This window comes from Molossus molossus, unplaced genomic scaffold, assembly GCF_014108415.1.
Source record: "Molossus molossus isolate mMolMol1 unplaced genomic scaffold, mMolMol1.p scaffold_m16_p_1, whole genome shotgun sequence".
Taxonomy (NCBI): domain Eukaryota; kingdom Metazoa; phylum Chordata; class Mammalia; order Chiroptera; family Molossidae; genus Molossus; species Molossus molossus.
This window is the reverse complement of record NW_023425344.1, coordinates 13,276,183-13,300,156: the sequence shown is the minus strand read 5'-3', so window position 1 is coordinate 13,300,156 and position 23,974 is coordinate 13,276,183. Positions and strand designations below refer to the sequence as shown.

Sequence of the window (23,974 nt, the reverse complement as noted above, 5' to 3'; positions counted from 1 at the left end):
TTCTTGCTCTTTCTCTCTTCTTCTTCTGGCACCCCCATGATGCAAATGTTGTTACTCTTGAAGTTGTCCCAGAGGCTCCTTACACTATGTTCATTTTTTTTTTTTTTTTTTTATTCTTTTTCTTTTTGCTGTTCTGATTGGGTATATTTTGCTTCCTTATATTCCAAATCGATGGTTTGCTTCTTGGCTTTACCTACTCTACTATTGATTCTCTGTAAATTATTCTTTATTTCAGTTAGTGCTTTCTTCATTTATGACTGGTCCTTTCTTATGCTTTTGAGGCCCTCACTAAGTTCATTGAGCATCCTTATAAGCAGTGTTTTGAACTCTGCATCTGTTAGATTGCTTATCTCCATTTTGTTTAGTTCTTTTCCTGGAGTTTTGTTCTGTTCTTTCATTTGGGATATGTTTCTTTGTCTCCTCATTTTGGCTGTCTCCCTGTGTTTGTTTCTATGTATTAGGTAGAGTTTCTATATCTCCTAGGCTTCCTGGGGTGGCCTATTGTAGTAGGTGTTCTGCAGGGTCCAGTGACACAGCCTCCTTGATAACCCCAGCTGGGCCCTCGAGGTGCACCCCTAGTGTGGACTATACACCCTTCTGTTGAAATTGAGTCTTGATTGCTGTTGGCATGTCAATGGGAGAGATTTACTCAGGCTGATAAGCTTCAAGGACTGGCTGTGCTCACTGACCACTAACCACTGACCTCTGACTACCTTGGAGGACCAGCTGTGCAGGAGCCCACCACACAGAGCAAGACTTACTTAAGCAGGGCTCTGGTACCTACTGAGTCCACTCCTTGAGTATGTTGCTTGTGCAGGTGGTTGAGTGGTGATGCTTCGCCGTGTTCTGTAGTTTTCTACTGGGTGTGTTGGCTCTGCGGTATGGTCAGCTTCTGCCTGTGTTCTACCCAAGACCACTAGGCATAAGCTACAAAGCAATCTGCAGATGGCTGCTCCTTGTGCTGAGCTTGGAGGTGTCCAGGCAAAGCCAAGCTGTGAACCAAGGCTGGCTGCTCCTAGTGCCAAGCCTGGGGCAATTTTGTGAGAGGTATGGAGCTCCCTGAGGTCAGCTGCTGCTTTTTTGAGAGAATTTAGGAAAATCTGAAACAGGAGCCAAGACAGGCCATTCCTATGGCAAAGCCACTGGAAACAACTTGTGTGGGGTTTTGCCATATCTTACTTTTAAAAAATATATTCTCAAAAATTATATATGTTAAAATTTTTATTTAAAAATTTTAAAAACATACTGACATCTCATATAGATTGTTTTTTCTCTTATGTCTGTGAAAATGGGTCACTGTTATTATCCTCATTTTTCCTATGGTGATATGTGGTATTTATTCTATTTTATTGGACCCACAACCTCGGCATGTGCCCTGACTGGGAATCAAACTGGTGACCTCTTGGTGCATGGTTCAACGCTCAACTGCTGAGCCACACTGACCAGGCACAAGTGTCATTTACTGATGGCTGGAAGCTTGAATAACCTTTGACCTCTGAGTACTAGGCCACTACTTCATTCTTGAGGTGTATTAGCCCAGCAATAAATGGTCCCACATGTGTTGAATTATCCTGGATCCTCAAGGCAAATTGCGTAGGGTAGGAAGTATAGAAGTATGTGAGGGAAATAAAAGCTGTATCAGTTGGGTAATACATATACTTAAACTGACACCCCATGTCATTCACTACACACACACACACACACACACACACACACCCCTAAACACACACACGCACACAGAGAGAGAGAGAGAGGTGGGAAAGGGAAGAGAGAGGGAGAGCTTTCTTAGGTACAGCAATAATGCTAAATTTCTTTAATTATATAGCTAATATATTATTCAGTTTAAAATTTGAATATAGATAACTAAAAATGTACTACAGCAATAACAACAATAAAATCACTCAATAAATATGGACTATTTAAGTGTTACTTTTATTAAAGAGCAGAATGGTAATTGTTTTCATATCTTTGCCCTTATATCAACTAAAAAATGCATGAGTTAAAATAATTCAAGTTTTACACAGATAATTTAACTCTCATTTTCACTTCTGACTTAAACAATAACTGTAACGCAATTTTCTTAGATGCAATGAAAACAACTAGAGAATAGTACTGAGGAAGATTAAGACGTGGGAGTCGTTTGAGTCTTGGATTTGTTTGTTGTATTCCACACCTTCCCATCTATGTGTTTCAAAGCACATTGTTTATTCACTGTGCCCACCCTTCAAGGCTCATCTTTTGTCTGCTCAGTTACCTCCAGGATGTCTGTTGTTTCTACACTTAGGGGGCTCAGTGTCCTCACATTCCCACGTATCCTTCTTTCCCTCCAGAGTCAAGGAGAAGTATATATTCAAAGATCACCAATCAAATGAGAAATGAGTAAACATTTTAAATAACAACTTGAAAAATTATAAAAACAATCTGAGTACTCTCTAAACTACCATTTAGAGCCCACTAATAAAACACTATTTAAAAAAAAAAAACCTACAATGTATTAAATATGATGTTCAAGGCCCTGGGTAAATGCTTTACATGTATTAACTTGTTCAATCTTCACTAGCAACCTGGGAGAAGGATACTGTTTTTACCCCACTTTCAGATGAAGTAACTTAGTCAAAGTCCCAGGCCAGGGATCAAACATAGACATAAAACTCCATTCATAAACTCTCCACTTACAGCAGATGGCAGAAAAGAGTTTAGATGTGAGGCTGAAAGGGGTCATCTAACTTCCACCCTAAATCTAGATCTTGGAACTGCTCACCCAGATATGTCTGCAGAGATATCACTGAGCTGAGTGTAACTGAACCACCCACCCAGCTGCATGGATGAGGATGCAGGGCTTCTAGATGGAGGGGGTCAGAGTCAGTGTGCAGAGAAAGGCCTCCTAGCTACAGGCCCTCCCCTCAGCTCTGCCTCTCACCCAGAAACATGATGCATGAGAACATTCGCCAACAAGAGGGCAAGCCAATGGAGGAGAAAGCCAGAAAGCAGGTAGCCACAAAAACGTCAGCCAGACTGGCTCCTGCTTGTGAGGTACAATATTCTGGCTTACTGAAAAAAAAAACAACAAAAAAAAAACTTGTTTCCACAAATGTCTAGATCTGACCAACACAGTTAATTACCGATTTTCCCAAGAACTGAATTCCACACCTTCCCATCTATGTGTTCCTCTAACAGGAGAAATAATGTTCCTCTAACAAAGTGCCCTTGAGGATACCATGTAAAGTGAAATAAATCAGAAAAAGTTAAGAGCCATGAGATTTCACTCATATGTGGGATATAAAACTGAAAGCAACAAACGAATGAACGAGAAAAACAAACAGAAACTCACAGACCCAGACAACAGTATGGTGGTTTCCACAGGAAAGGGGGTAGGGGGTGGGGGGTGGGGTTCATTCTACAAACATATCCTCACCAAACACCTAAACTCACTGGCCCCTTTGGAGTTTGGTAGCTCATGCCCTGAAATCCCTACCATGAATAAATCCAACTGCCATCTTCTCTGCCGAGTGCTCATGGGACAATCTCAGAGTCGGTTAGCGGCTATCTGCACAGATTCACGGTCACCGTTTCTGAGCAGGATTTACCCGTTCATGGCAATCCGTGCGCTTTCTAGTCAGCTCACTCTCATCCTCTGGTGCTCCAGCTCTGACAGCCTCCCGGACACGTGACAAAAGTGCTGCCTTTCATGTACCAAGGAAATATAAAGGTACTAAGTAGAAGTTCTCTTAATGGCCAACATCTGAGTGTATAAGCCTCCCTGTTTCTGCATGGTGCCTTTTTCCTTCTCTTCTGTGCTCTGTGTTCTTCTTATTTTCCCAGAACCCTGGAGATGTTTATTACAGACTTTCTCCTCTACCTTTAGTCACACACATGCTCTCTATTGGCTACTTTCCATAAGTGAGAAAATCTTATTTCCCATCTTAAATACAAACAAAAACTCTCTCAACTCCCTTTCTTCTTCCAGGAAGTCACATCTGCTACATGATTCAAAGTCACATATCATACAGAGTTTTTCACTTGCATTCTATGCCCTCACTTCCTGCATATTCCAACACTTCTGTTCTCACGACTACTTCATGTGTGCTCACTGCAGTTAACTTGGCCTCAATACCCATTTCACTGAACCTAATGGAAAATACTCAGCCCTCATGCTACCTGACCTATTAGCAGTATTTCACCCAGTGGGCCCATTTCCTCGTTTTTCAAAATGCTCTTTCCTAGAGATCATCACATTTTCAATTTTTCCTCTTTAACTTCCTTTATTAGTTCCTCTTTTAACTGGCCATTAAATGCTGTTTTTTTTTTTTTTTTTTTTTCAAGTAACAACTACTCCTAAGTACTCTTCTTTATCATGCCTCATCCTTTCCTCTGTCACAACCCACTCCTTATGTCTTCAGTTTTCATCTCTCTGTATATGACTCACAGATTTATATTGACAGTCCTGAGCTGTCCACTGAACTCCAGAATCCAATGCCCACCTCAACATTTTACTTACTCCATAGCACTAAAGGCCTTATTTGAAAGGGAAAAAAAGCTTAATGCTAAACTTATCAACTTCTGCATGGCAGGTGTGGCTCAGTGGACTGAGCAGCATCCCGTGGACTGAGAGGTCTCAGTTCGATTCCAAGTCAGGGCACATGCCCGGGTTGCAGGCTCCATCCCCAGTAGGGGACGTGCAGGAGGAGGCTGATTAATGTACCTCTCTCTCCCTTCCTCTCTCTCTCTCTCTCTCTTTGTCTATCTAAAAATTAAATAAAAACATATAGAAATTTTTTGATCTCACCAACTTCCCCATATCTAAACCCACACTTCACCCTATATTCATATCTCATATGTTCAAACCAGAAACCTGGAAACCATGGCCCATTCACCTCTCTTTCTACCCTGCGATCACCAAGTGTCACAAGTTATTTTAAAGATTCTAAAATGTACCTATTTCTCTCCCTTCCTCCAGCCATCCTTTTAGGCCAACATGCTATAATCTCTGTTATTCCTTCCTGCCTTCTCCTTGTTCACATCTCCCATTCAATTGTTTTTCCCATGCTAGTCAGTCTAATCATCAAAAGAAAATTTATGGGATTTAGAGGTATGCCCAGTAAATAAAATTCATACAGTTCAAAAGCATGGAATGTTTAAAAAAATTTTCTTTCTTTATTACTATTAGAATGAGAGAGGAAGGAAGAGGGAGAGAAAGACAGAAACATCAGTGAGAAAGAACATCAATTGGCTGCCGTCTGCGTGCCCCACACTGGGGATCAGACCCACAACCTGGGCATGTGCCCTGACTGGGAATTGGACTGATGACCTCTTGGTGTATGGGTCGATGCTCAACCACTGAGCCACACCGGCTGGGCCAAAAGCATAGAATGTTCAAGTGAAACCTCCTATTAAAATATATACCTAATAATTTCATTTTCATGCTAGCAACACAAATGAAAGACTTAGGGTACTTCAAGTCACTCTTCGTAGCAGAAACTCTGAGCGCTATGAGATCTGGCTCCTCTTTCTGTCTCTAGCATTTCTACAGCCAATACAGACACAGGTACACTCCCAATATCATGCTGTCCATCTGGGACACTCACAGAAACCTTTCCTTCCCAGGTAACTAAAGCGTTCATTCTCTGATCTCAACATATATGGCACTTTAATTAGTGCGGCTCTTGCAACTTAGCACTAGGAAATATGCCCTCTTCTGTAGTCCAATGTCACGGTAACATTTTCTTTGTCACACTTATTTATTTCATATAAATTTTGCCCTCTAGAGTATAAGCTTCCTCAAGGTGATAATTGCACCTGTCTCAAGCATTAAGATCGTAGTAGCATAAGTGTCCTGATATAAAGAGATTAGAACACACACAGAGAAAAGAGCGTATGAAGACAGAGGAGAGGGAGGAGATAGGTATCTACAAGCCAAGGGAGGGGCCTCAGGAGAAACCAACCTTGATAGCACTTTGATGTCAGTCTTCTAGCTTTCAGGACTGTGAGAAAATAAATGTCTGTTGTTTAAGCCAAAGATAAAAGGAAAAACAAAAACAAAAAACATAGTATACTACCTGATACATATTAAATACTCAAGAAACACTGGTGGCCCTGGCTGGTATTCTCAGTGGTTAGAGCATCAACCAGCACACTAAAGGGTCATGGGTTCAACATCTAGTCAAGGGCATGTATCTGGGATGCAGGTTCAATCCCTGGCCCTGGTTGGGGCATGTGTAGGAGGCAATCAGTTGCTGTGTCTCCTTCACATCGATGTTTCTCTCTCTCTCTCTCCCTCCCTTCCACTCTCTCTAAAAAGTCCATGGAAAACATATCCTGGGGGGGGGGGGGGGGGGGGGCAGCGAAACAACACTGGTGGACTGAGTCCCTAAAAAGAAGAGTAAGAGAGAGACTGGACTCAAGTAATTCACATTAACCATCAATATACTATAAGAGATATACTTCCTATAGGTTTTAAATAGTATCTACTCCAGTCTTATCTACATCATTAAATTAATGTCATTTGGCAAAACAGTAGAGTCAACTAAACCTGAGTTAGAGCTTCCTATCCTGAGAATGGTACTACGTAAGGATACAGTCATTCCCACTGAGACTCACAGAATGGTGTGTGCCCTGAAAACAGCTGGTTCTAGAAGCACATTGATTATGATACTAGTGAACAACGACAGGCACTTCACATGTTCAATTACTGTTGTGATCACTTTACGTACATCAATCTAATCAAAACTCACTACTACTTGTGAGGCAGCAGCTACTATTAGTCCCATATTATAGATGCTGAAACTGAGGGTCAGAGAGCTTAGTGATTTGCCCAGGGTCACTCAGTTCATAAATGGCAAGGACAGGATTTAAATCCAGGCTGATTCCAGACTTCAGACTAGTGTGGACATCTTCATTATAGTATTAACCCAATTAATATATATTCTTCCATAGCAGAATGTTTCTCTTAAACCAGGTAGTATAATGCGGAGAAGTTACAGTATGCTACTTACTTCTGTCCTTTTGAAATCTAGCCATAGTATGAAATAGTAAAGTTTAACTTCTCTATTAGTGAAATATTTGATATAGTAAACACATCTCAAAATTTTTTACCATGTTGAATATTTTTATTACTTAGCTTAACATTACGCTGCTTATCATTTTTATAAGTGTTCATATGCCACAAAGTACATTTGTATTATCCTAAAATCAATCCTTTATTAAATGTCTACATTTTGGTTCAGTGATAACCTTGTGTGTTTACCAATTATAATTTAAATATAACTAAATCAATTTATCATACCATTAGGATTTTGTATTATCCATATGATGAATATGAATACAATTGAAATATATCCCAGATAGTATATAAAATATAATGAAATATACCTGGTCCCTAGATTTCTGAACATCATAATTAATAACTGACAAGAGAATCACAGAGTAGGAGAATGAAATATATGTATACACAGAACAAAAAGCTAGAATCAACATACAAATGAATAGTATGTTGTTTATACTAGGAACTGGGGAGCAAGAAAGCAGCACACTGGGTAAAAATTGGAGACCATTATATGACAGGTAGAAACTAAAGTCCCTTGTGGAATTCTAGGTGATAGAAGAAAGCCGAACTTAATGTACACAAAGCATTCCCCAAATTCTGGACAAAATGCCACCCGCCCCCTTGATTTTCTATGCTATTTTCAAACCCTAAGTTACCTGTTTTCCCTTTTGAACCCCCAACTGTGGACTCGTGTGTGCCACCTGTCCCTACTGCTTACGTCCCACAGCGCTTGCGCCCCCTTCAGCTGGAATGGTCCAAGCCAAGCCGGCAAACCAAATGCTAAGACCCTTTCCCTCATTTGATCTCTCCAGAAAAGAAAAGAAAACCACCAAAACCCGATTTTTCCTGAACCAGCCACCTCCTCGGTTGTTTTTCTCAAACTTTCCTCTCTGTGTGGTGGTCACCACACTTCCTCAGCGGTTTCAGCTGGTTTCATGCTAATAACTCGGTGATGTCTCTTTTTACTGGAGAGCTTTTTCTCTGGACTCCATGATCCCATGTCAAGTGTCTCAGGAACATGTCTCCATGGGTATCTCACAGATGTATCAAACATAATATAATAAAAATTGGAAGAATTCTCAATTCTGCTCTTTTTCCTGGAGACCTATATGAAAAATGACTGCACCACCCACACAGTGATACCAGCCAGAAATGTGGGTGTCATCTTTGACTCCTCCCCTGCCTTACTTCCCATGGAAAGTTAGTTCTTGATCACATCTGAAATGATTTCAATTTTGTGATTTAAAAACAACAACTTAAAACTGTATATAAAAGGAGAGTAGGTAATATGGTATCTCTGTACTTAAGTATTCAAGGCTTCTGTACACTGAAAACTATTCTAAAAAATTAAGTCTACTAATTTAAAATTTGGAAATATACAGAGAAGAGTGCTAATGGGAAGCAATTTAAAATTATGTAATATAAAACAGAGATGCAGATACTTGAAATATTCACCTTCATGACAGAGATGAAGGTAAGACGTGATAGTTGCCTTACAAAATTGTAGAATAAAAAGGAAGATGTGGCCCTGGCCAGTTTGGCTCAGTGGTTAGAGCATCAGCTCATGAGCCAGGAAGTTCCGGGTTTGGTTCCTGCTAAGGGCATGTACCTCGGTTGCAGTTTGTCCCCGGCCCCGGTTGGGGTCATGTGGGTGGCAACCACTCGATGTGTCTCTCTCACATCAATGTTTCTCTTTCTCTCTCTTCTTCTTTGTCTCCCTCCCGCTCTATCTGAAGATAAATGCAAAAATGTCCTTGGGTGAGGATTAAAAAAAAAAAGGAAGATAAGATGTGTTCAGTTGGTCCCATGAAAGCAAAGTAGCATTCACTAGAAGCCACTATAGAGGACCAGCTCTCAGCTTCTTACAAGAGAACAAATCATTTAGGAAACAAAAACCTTTGAGAAACAGTAAGCTACTAAATAATTTATTCAACATAGCACTTTTGGGTTTAGAGAGTGTTTTTAATATCTGTTATTCCATTTAATTGCCACCACAACTCTATTCCTAGGTAGGAGGACAAATATTATGATCCTCGTTATATCAATGGAGAATAAAGACAATGAGCATTAGATTATTTGAGTGATTGGCCAAAGTAAGTCAGGTAGATCCCTGCACACAACACTTAAATAATTCTTAGTGTAGGTAGTGTCTTATCCAACAGATTCTCTATTCCTGGGTTCATCCACCAGTATATAATTACTGTTAAAAAATTATTGTTGAAGAAATAAAATAATTTATTTCTTAATACATAAACCAAGCCAGGGTTTATTTCCAGGCCTTTTAATACAGAGTAGATATAACTGACTTATAATATGGAAATCAAAACAAAAGAAAATTATATGTGGTTTAGAAGAGCGAGAGATAACTAGAGGTAGTATAGGTGTGTATATGATATTGAAATCTGCCTTATAGGATGTATAATACGGGGGTGGGGGGTGGGGAATCTATTCTGGAAATAGTCTAAAAAGGAGTACCTTCAGAGGGCCCTGAACTAGTAGTCTTTGTCTGGCCCTGCCTCTACCCTGGAGATATGAGAAAGGTAAATGAAATAAAGAAGAATTAGAAAAATAGAAAGACATCTTATATTTATGGATTGGAAGAGTTAATATTGTTATAATGTTCATACTTTCCAAAGTAAACTACAGATTTAATGCAATCCTTCTTAAAATCCCAATGGCATGTTTTATAGAAATTTTTAAAAATAGTAATTGTACAGTTCATATAGAGCCACAAAACATCAAGAATAGCTAAACATTCTTTAAAAAGAACAAAGCTAAAGGCATCTCACTTTCTGATTTTAAAATTTATTACAAAGGCACAGTAATCAAAACAGTATGGTATTGGCATAAAGACCCACATATAGACTAATGGAACAGAATAAAAAGACCAGAAATAAAAATCAGATGTATATGGTCAACTGATATTTGACAAGCATGCCAAGAATACACAACGGGGAAAGAACAGTCTCTTCAACAAAAACAAATAGTGTTGGGAAAACTGGATATCAATATATAAAAGAATAAAATTGGACACTTATTTTATACCATACATAAAATCAACTTAAAATGGATTAAAGTCTTGAACATAAGATCTGAAACCACAGAACACCTAGAAGAAAACAGGGCTTTGTGACACTTGTCTTGGCACTGATTTCAGGGATGTAACACAAAAAGCACAGACAACAAAAACACAAACAAGTGGGACTACATCAAACAACAGCTTCTGCACAGGAAGGAAATAATCATCAGCATGAAAAGACAACCTATAGAATTGGAAAAGACTTGCAAACCATATATCTGATAAGGAGTTAATCTCCATAATATGTAAGGAACTCCTACAAATTGATAGGAAAAAAAAAAAAAAATCCAATAATCTGGTTATAAGCTAAGAACCTAAGGAGCTAAGGACTTAAATAGATATTTGTCCAAAAGAGACATACAAATAGCCAACAGTTATATGCAAAAATTTTTATTATCACTAATCAGTAGGTAAATGCAAATCAAAACCACAATGAGATATCACCTCACACCTGTCAGGATGGCTATGTATTGGTGAGAATGTGGAGAGACTAGAATCCATTTACACTGCTAGTGAGAACGCAAAATGGCACAGCTGCTATGCAAAATAGTATGAAAATTCCTCAAAAATGGTAAATAGAACTATCTTATGATTCAGAAATCCCACTCTAGGTACTTACTCAAAAGAACTGAAATCCAGCTCTCAAAGACATATTAGTACTCCCATGTCCACTTCAGCACTATGTGTTATAGCCGAGGTGTGGAGACAACCTGAATGTCGGTTGACAGATGAGTGGATAAAGAAATGTGGTATATACACACAAGGAAATATTATACAGCCTTTAAAAAGGAGATCCTGACATTTATAACAACATGGATGAATCTTGAGGAAATTACGTTAAGTGAAATAGCTCAGACACAGAAAGACAAATAGCACAGGATTCCATTTATATGAGGTATCTAAAACAGTCAAATTAATAGGATCAAAGAATGGAATGGTGGTTGCTAGAGGCTGGTGGGAAGGGAGAAATGGAGAGTTACTTTACTAGTCAACAAGCATCAAGTTTCAGTTAAGCAAAATAAATTCCCCAGATCTGCTTTACAACATTGCACTTATTATTACCAATACTGTGTTGTATACTCAAAATTTGTTAAAAGAGTAGATCTCATGTTGTGTTCTTACCACAGGGATGGGGGTTTGGTGGGGTGGGAAGAGATAAACCAAAGAACGTATATGCACATACACTGAACACAGACATTAGGTTGGGAAAAACAGGAGGGGGATGGAAGCATGGAAAGGGGGGTCGATGGGGAAAAAATAGAGGACATTTGTAATACTTCCAACAATAAAAAATAAATAAATAAAACATAAAAAATAAGAAAGATAAATAGAATAGGTTTCAAAAGATAAAGCTCCTCTTCTCTGTACTTCTTTTGCCAACTATTAATCTCTCTGGAATAATAACACCCAGGCACCGAGCTGTTATGAGGGTGATATGATACATATGGGAAAAGTACCAAATGTAAAATTCTTTACCCATCTTATAACTTTTTGAGGGATCCACAGAAAGCATGGCATACTCACAACAGAGACCCCCGAGAATGAGGAAAAACAGCTGAGTGTTAATGAGCTATTTAATTAGCATGTCTTCTTCATTTTTATTCATTCATTAATTTATTCTTTTAATTAAAGTAGTTAACCTTAAAAAGTGCTGGGAATAGTATCTTGCACATAAGGCTTATATGGTATCTGTTAAACATATACATTCATCCATAAAATAAATATTTATTAAATACCTACTATATTCAAGGTCAGGGATCTAGAGTTAGAACAAAGCCATTGATCCACTTTTGTTTTTGTTATTACAGGCTCTATGCCAAAGTAGCTCAAAGGTGTGCATAAGAATGTAAAAATAAAATGTAGTCTGGGAGTACTTTTAAATATTTATGACAGATAGTTTGTCCTCATGATTCATCTTTGAAAAATATCATTTTACTTATATTAATTATAATGCTTAACATTAAAAAATCAAAACAATTCTTGTCTAAGCTGTTTTAGAAATTCCAGCATCATATAATACATTTCTGGGAAAAGTGAAAAAAAAATTTGTTTTTGTTTTTGTTAGTTTTTTTCCTAAAAATTTCTATAATTGGGTTTTAATGATGGTAAAAAGTCAGAGTTTAACTTATGGAATGCATATTTTCAACAGTTAAATTGCTCTATATGAGAGCAATTAACTGGTTAAAAAATTATAATTTAATGATCTATGCTGAGAGCTAGCATGCAGCTATTTACAAAGGCAATCAGCATTTATATTAGCAATGTGGCCAATGATGCTATGATTATTTAAACAGGCTAAGCAAGGGAATAAAATGATGGCTCACCCACATACAGTTGCTGAAGTGCTCTAATAAGTGAGTTGGATCATATCATTTATCTCCTTGGGGGAAAAATCCCTCAAAGGGCCCTAACACCTACAAGACAAAACTATAAAATCTTTTCATCTAGGCCCTTAGTCAGGTTTCCCCCAAACATTTTTACCTTTAGAAACACTGCCCCCTACAGGTATCTTCTAAAACAGCCACCCAAAGAATGTTGGATTTGCCCAAATACGTGCCTTCTCCTCATCCCCCAAAGTGCCTCCCTATGCTGCAATGAGCCAACAAAGATCTACTCATCCTTCAAGTCTCAGTTTAGGACTTAGCTTCTAATTTATGTTACCTAGCAAAATACCTACTCATAAATGTTTAACATTTACAGAATATAGAGGTTACAATTACATAATAAAAATGGCAACATGGTCATACATTTCCCGTAAATAGTTTTCCATACTGTTTATCTTAGAGTAAAATATGGTCAGGACAGTGGACAGGTGGGTATTCAAATAAAAGGCAATATTTCTACCAGGAGACTCTGAGCCATCATAGTTTACTGTTAAAAAAAAACAGCCGCCACCACCACCAGCAAAGCTTGAGATGATTATTTCATGACCAGCTGTGAGCTATCAAAATAAAGAGAAAGAAATTACTCTGTCCAAGATTACTGCCATCAGCTACCACAGTCGTAGACCTCAGCGCTGTATTTACAGAACTCCCAACTGACAAATAATAGAATTGCATAATGAGTATACAAATGCTTTTCAAGAACAGAACTTGAAAGCTGTTTTTATAGAACGCCTTCCGGCTGAGTGATGGAAATACAGTGTGCTGACGGTCAGGAGGGACAGCAACACACACGGGCTTTGCTGCCTTCTAATGGATTCGATCTCTGGGAGCATGAAAAACTGGAAGCTAAAGTGCTTCAGCAAGGTTTGGATCTTTCCATGTGGTCCCACAGTGTGAAGAAGAGCAGAATATGTGTCATCTATTTATAAGGGAACATGGGGCTTTAAAGAATTCCCATTTGAACAGACACGATTAGTAGGTTGCTAATGCTACAGGGGTGTAGTGCTACAGAGCACATCCGTGGGAGTAAAATCTTATTTTGAAAGGTATTCCAAAACAGACTCTAAACAGGAATTTTACAGAATTTCCAATTTCTTAAAGGAAGCCTTTTAATGAAGTTGTAATATTTCTAAAGAAATATTGAGAAATATAATTTTCAAAAAATTATAAAATAGTTTGGAAGTGGGATGCATGGTATAAAAACTTGTGGTCCTGCCGGTATTGTTCAGTGGTTAATGTAAAAATATCCTCAGGTGAGGATTAAAAAGCAAAAAAAAATTTTGAAGCTTTATCTTCTCTAGTAGTTAAATATATTCCAAAGTTTTCTATGTGTTGTTTTTGTTTGTTTTTCATCGAAAACCCTTTATACTTGCCTGACTGTAAGGCAAATATTGTGAATGAACTATCTGAAGCAAAGGAGGGCAGGTCTCACACTTCTTACTGCATTAACCAAGAATTATTTTATTGTGTGATTGAAGCTGATGCTAACACAAGTGATAAAAAGTCATTATAATCATAACAAAATTACACAGCCCAAGAGGCGGCACAGTCGTGCGTGCACAGGCAGTCTGCACGCAGACCCAAGCAGAGGATGTGGTTGGTTTGGTCCTACTGGCTGTCCCAGTAAGAGCGCCGCCCTCCGTCCCTGTGATCACGATAGAGCAAACGGCTTGCAAAGCAGAACAGCTAATCCCGTCCAGCTTGACAAGTCATGAATTGTTAGTAACGAGCATAAACTTTCAAAGTTAAAAATGACGATGGCTTCGTCCTCTTCCGTAGGACGCTGCTGCGGAAGGACAGGTGCGAACGGGGGCGCAGCGCCCTAAGCCGCGAGCCGGGACTGCGGGGCCGGGAACCTCGGACCCAAGAGGCCCAGGCGTGTCCCTTACATCCCCAGGGCCGCGTGCGCCTTTGCCAGCACTACGGAGTCGGGTCAGGGCCCCCAGAACATGCCAGGCTGGCTTCTCTAAATTAACCAAGAGGGTGAAAACATAATTAAAAAAATCAAGGTTTTAAAGATGTTCAAGATTCAGGAGTAAAACGAACCCACTGAAGAACACTTAACTGAAGGTAATATTGCTAACGCTTCTCTCGCCAAAAGACAACCATGTCCGTAACTCTGGTTAGTGCTTCCCACCGACCCAAGAACTCAGCACACTGAGAGGACCAGAAGACATCTAATCAGTCTTTTCCGCTTGTTCCATCGACTCTCGAAATGGAAGAAATCAGAAAAAATCCAAATAGTATGAGAAAGCAGTTATATGTGTCTCTCTCTTTACTATTAGATACACACCTTTGTTGCTGACAACAGGGAGAGTAAATTTTCACCTGAAGAACACAGGCTTACTAGTAGTCTCCCCTGGACTGATTGGGGATACCTGGTGTCCCTTACAATCCTGCATTCCTGTCTCTGAGTCAGTACCCCGTTTCTGCCTCTAGGGGTCAGCATACCAGTGCCGTCAATGATGCCTGTTTTGAACGTGGTTTCATAAGACTAAGTTGTCTTCAAAACAAATAAAGAAAAGAAACACTTAGATCCCAAGAAATCTTTGGTCAACCTTTTAAAAAAACCACACTCAGAAACCTGCCCTGACATGAGTCCGTTTAGGAATGATCAGAGCGTACAATTAAAAAAGATAACCAAGTCACCAGTCGCTTACCCAAATGTTTTAGCATCAGCATGATACAATTGATAAGCCAGAAATCATGTTAAAACACCAGCTAAGTTTGAACTATACTTAGTTTTCATAAATTTTAATCTTAAAATGTCAACTAAAGAAGTACCACGTCTGGATGAAGACTGGACCAAAACTAAACTAGTTCCTTCTTCAAAGCAGATGTAGGCCTGCATTGCCACAGTAAATTTGTGATCTATTTTTCAAAAGACTTTTCAACATGACCTACTAGGGTGTTTTTTAGGAATCAGTCCATGCCCTGGAACCCTGCTGTAAGAAGGTATGAAAGCCTATACAACTTGCATCCCAATACTATCTCCATATCTTTTTTCCTATATTCCACTGCAAAGCTTTAGCCTTAAAAATTCTATGATAGAATTCGCCACATTCATGTAACTAGTTTATATTTAAAGATGCTCATTGGTGCAGGTAAGATCAAAAGCGCCGATTAGTCAATGCATTGCAGCTTTCCTCTTCCAATAATACTTACCTAGAAAATTTTGCATTTCTATCCCACAGCTGTCTTTGTACTTCATTAGAATAGTAAGGCTACACTGTACAATAATGAACTCTGATGAATGAATTCTAATTTGTCTGGTCTACAAAAATGATCTAAGTTTCTGGCAGGGAGATATATTGAGATTATATGCTCACATTTTTTTCCTGATAGGAGAAAAATATATCAAAAAGGTTTGTGGACACCTGAAGAGTTTTGAATTCTAACGTCTTACAGAGTAAGCGTTCATTTATCTGACCATACAAAGCCAGCTTGTGTTCTTAGATGCAAAGAACAGAACTGTGGGTAATTTAAGTCAGGGAATTTACTGAAGGACTAGAGAACCAAGCTTGTAAGCAGGTAAGAAACAACATATTCAGGTTTTTAAAAAATCAGACATCCATCCCAGCCAGTGTGGCTCAGTGGCTGAGCATCAGCCCAAGCACCAAGAGGTTGCTGGTTTGATTCTGGGTGAGGGCATATGCCCGGGTTGTGGGCCACATCCCCTGTGGGGGACATACAGGAGGCAGCCAGTCAATGTTCTCTCTCATCGATGTTTCTAGCTCCCTCTCCCTTCCTCTCTCTATAAAATCAATAAAGAAAAAAAAAAAGATATATAGACAAGGTATTTAAAAAAATCAGACATCCATAAGTGTCTGGCAAGGAGGCCTTTGCCACTGAACAGTGAGACAAGGGCAGGCTGCAGGCATCACTGGCTTCCTGTTCTGTCCCTGGGCAATTCTGCAGCCCCCACCCCACTGGAATGAACTCTCACCATTCTTCCTTCTTAACATCTGTTCCAGGTTCAAAGAGCCAAAGAGGAGCCTAATCTGCATATAAGTCTTGTGCCTCTTTATAGACTCCAGTGTGCATCAGCTGAGGACCCTGCTGCATGTGTTCCCCTCAACAGAGACATCCACTCTACCTAGTTGTCATGTCAGAGAGAAAGATTCCTGGGGATCTGCAAGCTCAAGTTCAAGCTATTTTGATAATAATATTAAGATTCGATTTGTCTGGGTTTTTTTTATTTTGTTTTTTCATTTTGAAGATATAACAATTCCTCTTTAATAACAATAATTACAATAACATATTGATAATTCCCCATAATAATAATTAAAATAATTTAGTAATGATGATAATGATACCTCCTATGGCAATTTTCAGTTATAAATTACACTCACAGAAATGATCTCATTTGATTATCATACACTTGAAAGATAAATATGAATAGCGACCCACCACACACACATAGACTTTAAAGATAAGAAGACCAAGAACAGATACTTTAATTTTAAGCTACGATGAACTAACTACATTTTTTAAAATCTTCATTTTTCTCATATCTCCACAATATTTTTAATGCTGCTCTGGAAATTTACTTCTCTCCTTCCAGTTTTGTTTTTCTGTAAATGACCTAAATGTACTTTAAAATTTAGCTCAGAAGTCACTGACTTTCATTGGGTTGTTTTCTTATTTTTCTTCTTATTATTACTTTTTAAATCCTCCCCAGAGGATATTTTTCTATTTATCTTCAGATAGAGTGGGAGGGAAGGAAAGAGAGAGAGAGAGAAACATCGATGTCACAGGGACACATCGACAGACTGCCTCCCGCATGACCCCGGCCCGATCCACGGGCCGACGTTCTAACTGCTGAGCCAAATGGTCAGGGTTATTTTTTTTCTTTTTTTGAGTTCTGTGAATTCTTTTTTTTTTTTTTTGTCCTCACCCGAGGACATTTTTCCATTTTTTGTTCAGGTAGAGTGGGAGGGAGAGAGAAACATTGACGTGAAAGGGACACATCGAGTGGCTGCCACCCGCACAACCGACCAGGGTCGGGGACAAACTGCAACCGAGGTACATGCCCTTAGCGGGGACCGAACCCGGGTCTCTCAGGACCGCAGCCCGACGCTCTAACTGCTGAACCAAACCGGCCAAGGTGAGTTCTGTGAATTCTTTATGTATTCTGGATACAAGCTCATGATCAGATACAAGATTTTCAAATATAGTTTCTGAGTCTGTGGCGTGTTTTCACTCTGTTAACAGTATCATTTAAAGACCCGAGGTTTTAAATGTTAATGAAGTCCAGTGTTTCAATTTGGTCTCTTAGGGTTGTGCTTTTGGTAACGTATCTATGAAATGTTAGCGTTCGGTCTTTCCCTAGCGGGATGTTCTGTGGGCTTTTCATCGATGCGGCTTCTCAGCTTGAGGAAGTTCCGTTCTCGTCCTGGTTTCATCAAGTGGTTTTTTGTTTTTTTAAGGTCAGGAAAGGCTTTCGGATTTTGTCGAATGCTTTTTCTACATGCATAGAGAGGGGCCTATAGTTTTTCTTATGGTTTGTTATAATTATGAATTATATCATTGAGTGGGAGTGGCTTAAGACATCACACGCTTATTATAGTACAGCCTGTGCTCTGAGACTCTCAGGGTCGAAATCCAGGTGTTCGCAGAGCTGAACTGCGTTCTGCAAACTGCAGGGGAGAATGCACTTCCAGAGCTACTCGGACTGTTGGCAGAATTCAGTATATGTGGTCTGGAATGAGGTCTTCCTTGCCTTGCTGGGTCAGTTGGGGGCTGCTCTTGGCTCCTGGAGGCCTCTCTCTGGACCCTGGACAGAGACGCCCACATCTCAGAACCAACAAGGGCACATGGGATCCTCCTCTGGTCACCACATCTCCTCTTCTGCTGCGCCTCGTGTTCCTTTGTCACTCTCGTTTTCACACTAGTTAATGTTCAGTGGCACTTTCTACAGGCTACACGACCCTGTCATATTTTAACAGATTGAGTGAGGAAGCTGATATGAGCATCTAGTTATATTCTTTTCAGCCAAAAATCAAGATTTGCAAAAATATAAAACAATGCTACACTTTTCACTGTTTATTTTGGTATGTATATTATATCCATAGAAGGTAAGTTATTTTAGTGTGTGTGTATGCGTGCATAACAAAATTAACATTTAATGGGATTATTGCTGTTTAAAATGGTGGGCACACAATGCAATGTATAGATCATGTATCATAGACATGTACATGCAAAACCTATATGATCTTATTAGCCAATGTCACCCAATAAATTTAATTTAAAAAACTCAAAAAATAAATGAATAAATGATTAGTAAAAGTAGAGGGTGAAAAACAAACAAATATATAATAAATGATTTAGCAAACATTTTAATAATTTCTTGTTTAAGATTTAAGTAAATGTAGATATACAACTATAGATATAACATAGGGGTAACTAAAACAAACCAAATTTTCTTACAATGCTCAAAAAATTTTAAGACTATAAAGGAGTCATGAGATAAACTTAAAAATAAATTAAAAATTTAAGAACTTCCCAGCCAGGGTGGCTCAGTGGTTGAGTGTCGACCTATGCACCAAGAGGTCACCGGTTCGATTCCCTGTCAGGGCACAGGCCCAGGTTGTGGGCCCGATCCCCAGTGGGGGGCATGTGGGAGGCGGCCAGTTGATGTTCTCTCTAATAGATGTTTCTCTCTCTCTCCCTTTCCCTTCCTTTCTCTCTAAAATCAATAAAAAAAAAAAGTATATTAAAATTTTTTTTCAGTACTCTAGTGGGTCTCACATCAGTAATGGGATGATCTGGTTCGAAAACCCCCATCACTGCTGCTCACATCTGACTGGTGGGAAGTAGCCCTGGACCCCCTGCCGGAAGACCGCCAGGAAATGCTATGCTGGAAGGCACAGAGCTCAGAGAACGTCGGTGGCCACCAAGGAGACATACCCCGCCTCTACCAACCACGACTTTACTTTCCCCTCAAAGGAGAAATGTACAAGAGACTGGGAAGCTACATCCATAACAAATGCCCACCACATACTCCGGGGGTTCATCTGAATGAGATGACTATTCAGAAAATACCACCTTTGAATTCCTTTAATTAGAACAAAGTACTTAAAACTGTCTGCATACAAGAGAGATAATGATGTATTACTACACAGCCTGATAATCTATTACTTTGGTCCTTATATGTGATAAATCCCAGATTAGTCTCTTAAATATTTCTATTTCCCATTTCCAGATTATGCCTGGTATCAATCTATCCCAATATCCATTTAGGAGAAATTGGATTGCATGGTATGTATAAATAGTTCTCAATAAATCAGTGGCTAAGAACTCAAGAATGGATTTTTGGTATTATGTTTAAAAATGAAAACAGGTATTCACATCTATTTCCTGTTCATCCTATTGCTGGCTTACCACTATCCATATTTCAGTAAGTTGAATTAAATTCATAGGACACCAAATGTTCTTTAATGAAGAATATTTTCTGAGAGATTTATGTTTGAGATGATTTGTAAAGATACAGTGTGTTGGTTAACACAAATACAAACCTTTACCAAAGAAACAGGTATAGTACACACAATACTTAAGTCTCACATAAAGCCATAAACATTATATTGTCAAGGTTAATAAAGAGTACAGCCTGTGAGAAATGATTAATTCCCACTGTTTTCAGTTTTCTTACCTCCTTTGAATTGCCTAATTTTAGTCAGCTCTGCGTGGGATAATCAGAAAATTCAGTTTAACAGGTTTATATTTAAGAAGAGTCAACAGCCTTGAGTAAAACCCGAATTAGTCTCCTGTGAGTCAAACGTGTGAGCTTTATACACACACGTGCATCAGAGACACTGTGGCATTTATGTGGGGCGAGGTGAAAATAGTTTTATGAATAACATTTCCTTCACTTTCTGGATTTTGGTTGTATCATAAATTAAGTCATATGTAGTTTCTAGATAAATTATATTTTACTAAATTTGAGCTGTTATTCCATTGTGACCAAATAAATCACAAAAGAAAATACAAATTGATACCTAGTAAAAGCAAAATGGCAGAAGGAACACAAATAAATGATACAGTTTTGTTTCTGCTAAAATAGCAACTCTGTTCATTTTGTTCTTTTGTTCTACAAAAGGAATATCTAGTTCACAAGCTTGGAGTAAAAATAATAACAGAAATGATCATCAGGGATTCTGAATAGTTCCTTAGTGCCTGGCATGGGCTGTTGGGTTTGCAAACACTTTCCCACTTAATACTGTCTTAAGAAACTAAAGGGTAAGTACAAACATTGCCCCCATTTCACAGATGAAGAAAATGGAGGTTTAGCAAGTTCAGGTCCAGATCCGACTTGCAAAACCTGTAGTAATAATACCAATACAACCACTGTACGCTAGTGTCTCCTTTAAAGTATGCCAGGTTCTGCGACACTGGCCAAGTTATAGAACATCTGTGGGTCTCACTGATTTCCTCATTTCTTCATAAATTTATTTTAAAAATACTTACTGCCTGACTACTAAGAGCCACTCCCTGGACAAGAAGCTGAAAAGACTCCTTTGTAAAAAGAAAAGCTGCAAATGCCCGTTATAGAGATCAGATGACATAACCCTCTAAAGAGGTTTGATAGTTTAAAGTGCCAGTCGGCCAAACCACTTGTGACAGCAATCGCCCTGACTGTGCTTGTCTCATTTGGTTTTGTCACATCATCCGGATCAGGGACTATTATCCCCAGAACAATGCCTTACTCTGGGCAATGCATTAATCTCATACAAAACTCTCCTCAGCGCGCATCCTCTATCTTAGAGAATAACTCACCCTGTCAATCAAGTCCTGTCTTGGGGAGTCAGAATGTGGGGCTTCCAAAAGGAGGTACTCCGAAGGGAGAAGCCACCGAGGCTGACAGCCAGCGGAACCACCGTGGAGACTTGGGGCGTTCCCCCGCGTTCGGAACGGCATTCCCATTCCTGAAGATGCCTATCTGGTACCCGGGGACATATTTTCCCGCTCCCATGGCTGGAACATGTCTCGGGCCTTAGGGTCTTTCAGACAATACAGTGATTTATTCTAACTTGCTTTCAGAACCCTAAAGCATGTACCCATGGAATTTGCCACCATCATTATAAAACAAGTGCCATTGCTTGGCCCGAGTTCATTAAAATGTAGAAGATTTATACTTCCGGCTAGGAATTGCTGATCTCCTTATGTGGCTGTCTTCCAGGGTTACCTTTCAAGGGCTGCTTTCTAAAATAATATTAAGCTCTTTTCTTAATTTGCTTCAATCCATTTATCAGCCCACAACTCTGAACCAATTACTGGAAAATATCCTTAGTGACACATCTGTCAGCATAATTGTTAAGATTTATCTGAAGATAGATTTTTGTATCTTATTTTTAGTCAGCTTTACAGAGGTATAATTAATGAGAAAGAAAATTAACTAAGTTTAAGTATGCAATTCAGAGGTTTAACAAATGAATGCAGTCATGTGACTACCAAACCTACTATGATGTAGAATTATTCCATCACCCCCAAAAGTTCTCTCATGCCCATTGGCTATAATTTTGTTACCCCAGTGTTGACCCCTGACAACCACTGATCTATTTCCATCATTAGAACTTTGCCTCTTTTATAACCAATGGACATAGACAACAATGCTGGGGACAGGGCGTGGTGGGGGGGGGGTGGATCATGAGGAAGGTGTCAATAGGGGAAAAAGGAGAAACATCTGTAACAAAGATAAATTAATAAAAATAATTTAAAAAAAAAGAATATCATGTAAATGAAACTGTAGTTTAGTCTTTTATATCTACCTTCTTTCACTTAGCACAATGCTTTTGAGAGTTGTTATAGGTACCAGGAGGTAAGTCCTTTTAATTGCTGAGTAGCAGTATTCCATTGTATTAGTCTAGTACATTTTAAAACCACAGTAGTAGCTGAACAATGAGTTCTTTTTTGCTGTTTGGCTATTAATTAAAAAGCTAATCTGAATATTCACATATAAACTTTTGTGTGGAGAACAATTTCATTTTTCTTGGAAAAAATAGCCAAGAATAGCAAGCAATATGCATAGTGCAACCTTGATAAACCCACTAATTAGTTTGAGTGGGTTTTTGATGATTCCTCAAGGTTTTCTGCATAAACAATAATGTTAAAGAGTTCTGCTTCTTCCTTACCAAGCTATTTGATGTTTTAAGACTTACTGAACTGGCTAGAATATTTTAACAAGGTCAAAAGGGAGTGGCTGCCTTGCTCCCAAACTTAGAGAAAAGCATTTATCCCATTAGGAGACATTAACTTGAAGTTTTTCTAAGTTGTTCTTTATCAATTTGTGGAAGTTCCTTTCTATTTCTAGATGGTTGGGTGGCTTTTTAAAATTATTATGAATAAGTGCTGAATTATGTCAATTGTTTTCTCTTCTTAAAATATCTGTTAATATGTTGAATTGCAATGATTGCTTTTTTTAGTGTAAAAGCGACCTTGCATTCCTGGGATAAACTCCATTTGGCCATCATGGTGGATTAACCATTTTATCTATTGCTACACTAACACTCAATTTTTGAAAAAGAATTTTGCATCTATGTACATAAGGTATACTGAATTGCAGTTTTGTTGTTGCTTGCAACAAAATGATCTGATTTGTTATAAATGTGTTTGGAAGTGTCCTCTCCTCTTCTCTTTTCTGGAAAAGTCTATGTAGATTGTACACTATTTCTTCTATAAAGGTTGGTAGAATTCACCAATGAAGACACCTGGCCTGGGACTTTTTTGTCTTGTGGAAAGCTTTGTTTTACAATTTTTAACATACTTTATTTTTTAGAACAGTTTTAGGCTCACAGTAAAACTAGGCATAAGGTACAGAGATTTTCCATATACCCCTTATTCTCACAGATTCACAGCCTTTGGACTTGACCAAAGAACATTTCATATTACACACGGTGCTCACTGGTCTGACACATTCTTCCCTTGCTCTCAATTCTAAGTTTTACCTCAAGGGCCCTTAGTGGCCATGGATTGGGTTCTGCTCCCAATTCATTACTGTCTGATGTAGAACGTGGGTGCCTTGGCTACTGCCCTAAAGGGGAGCATGGGTGTCTATGGACTTTGAGGCCACCGACACTGCATAGATCCCTGTGTGCTGTCAATATCCTGGGAATCCGACCTACCTCCTTCGATTGAAACCCTCTATCATGAGGAACACACAGCCTCACAGCTGTTGCATTTTAAATTGCTCCCATTGTTATAAATTTCTTCTGTGGGAAGGTGCGGATATGTCCAGAGAGGCTGAATAAGGAGTTTATGGACGTTGCCAGGTGTAACCAAAATTCAAGTGATCTGACTGCTAGTGGCACTAAGCTCTTTATCTGCCCTTTTTGGATGTGTTGTTATGACAGCCTGGCAAGGAGAATAGGACTCATGATTATTATTAGTTTGTGATACTATTAATACCTCCCACTTAAGATATATAGAAGTACATATTTCTGTCATTTCAGGCAAGTACACGTGTTTGCATAT

At 38.9% G+C, this 23,974-nt stretch overlaps 1 protein-coding gene across 4 annotated transcripts in view; it reads right to left on the bottom strand.

Annotated features, from left to right (window-relative positions):
- Positions 1-23,974, bottom strand: part of SLIT2 (slit guidance ligand 2) — a 354,005-nt gene that overhangs the window by 206,263 nt on the left and 123,768 nt on the right. The window lies entirely within an intron of this gene.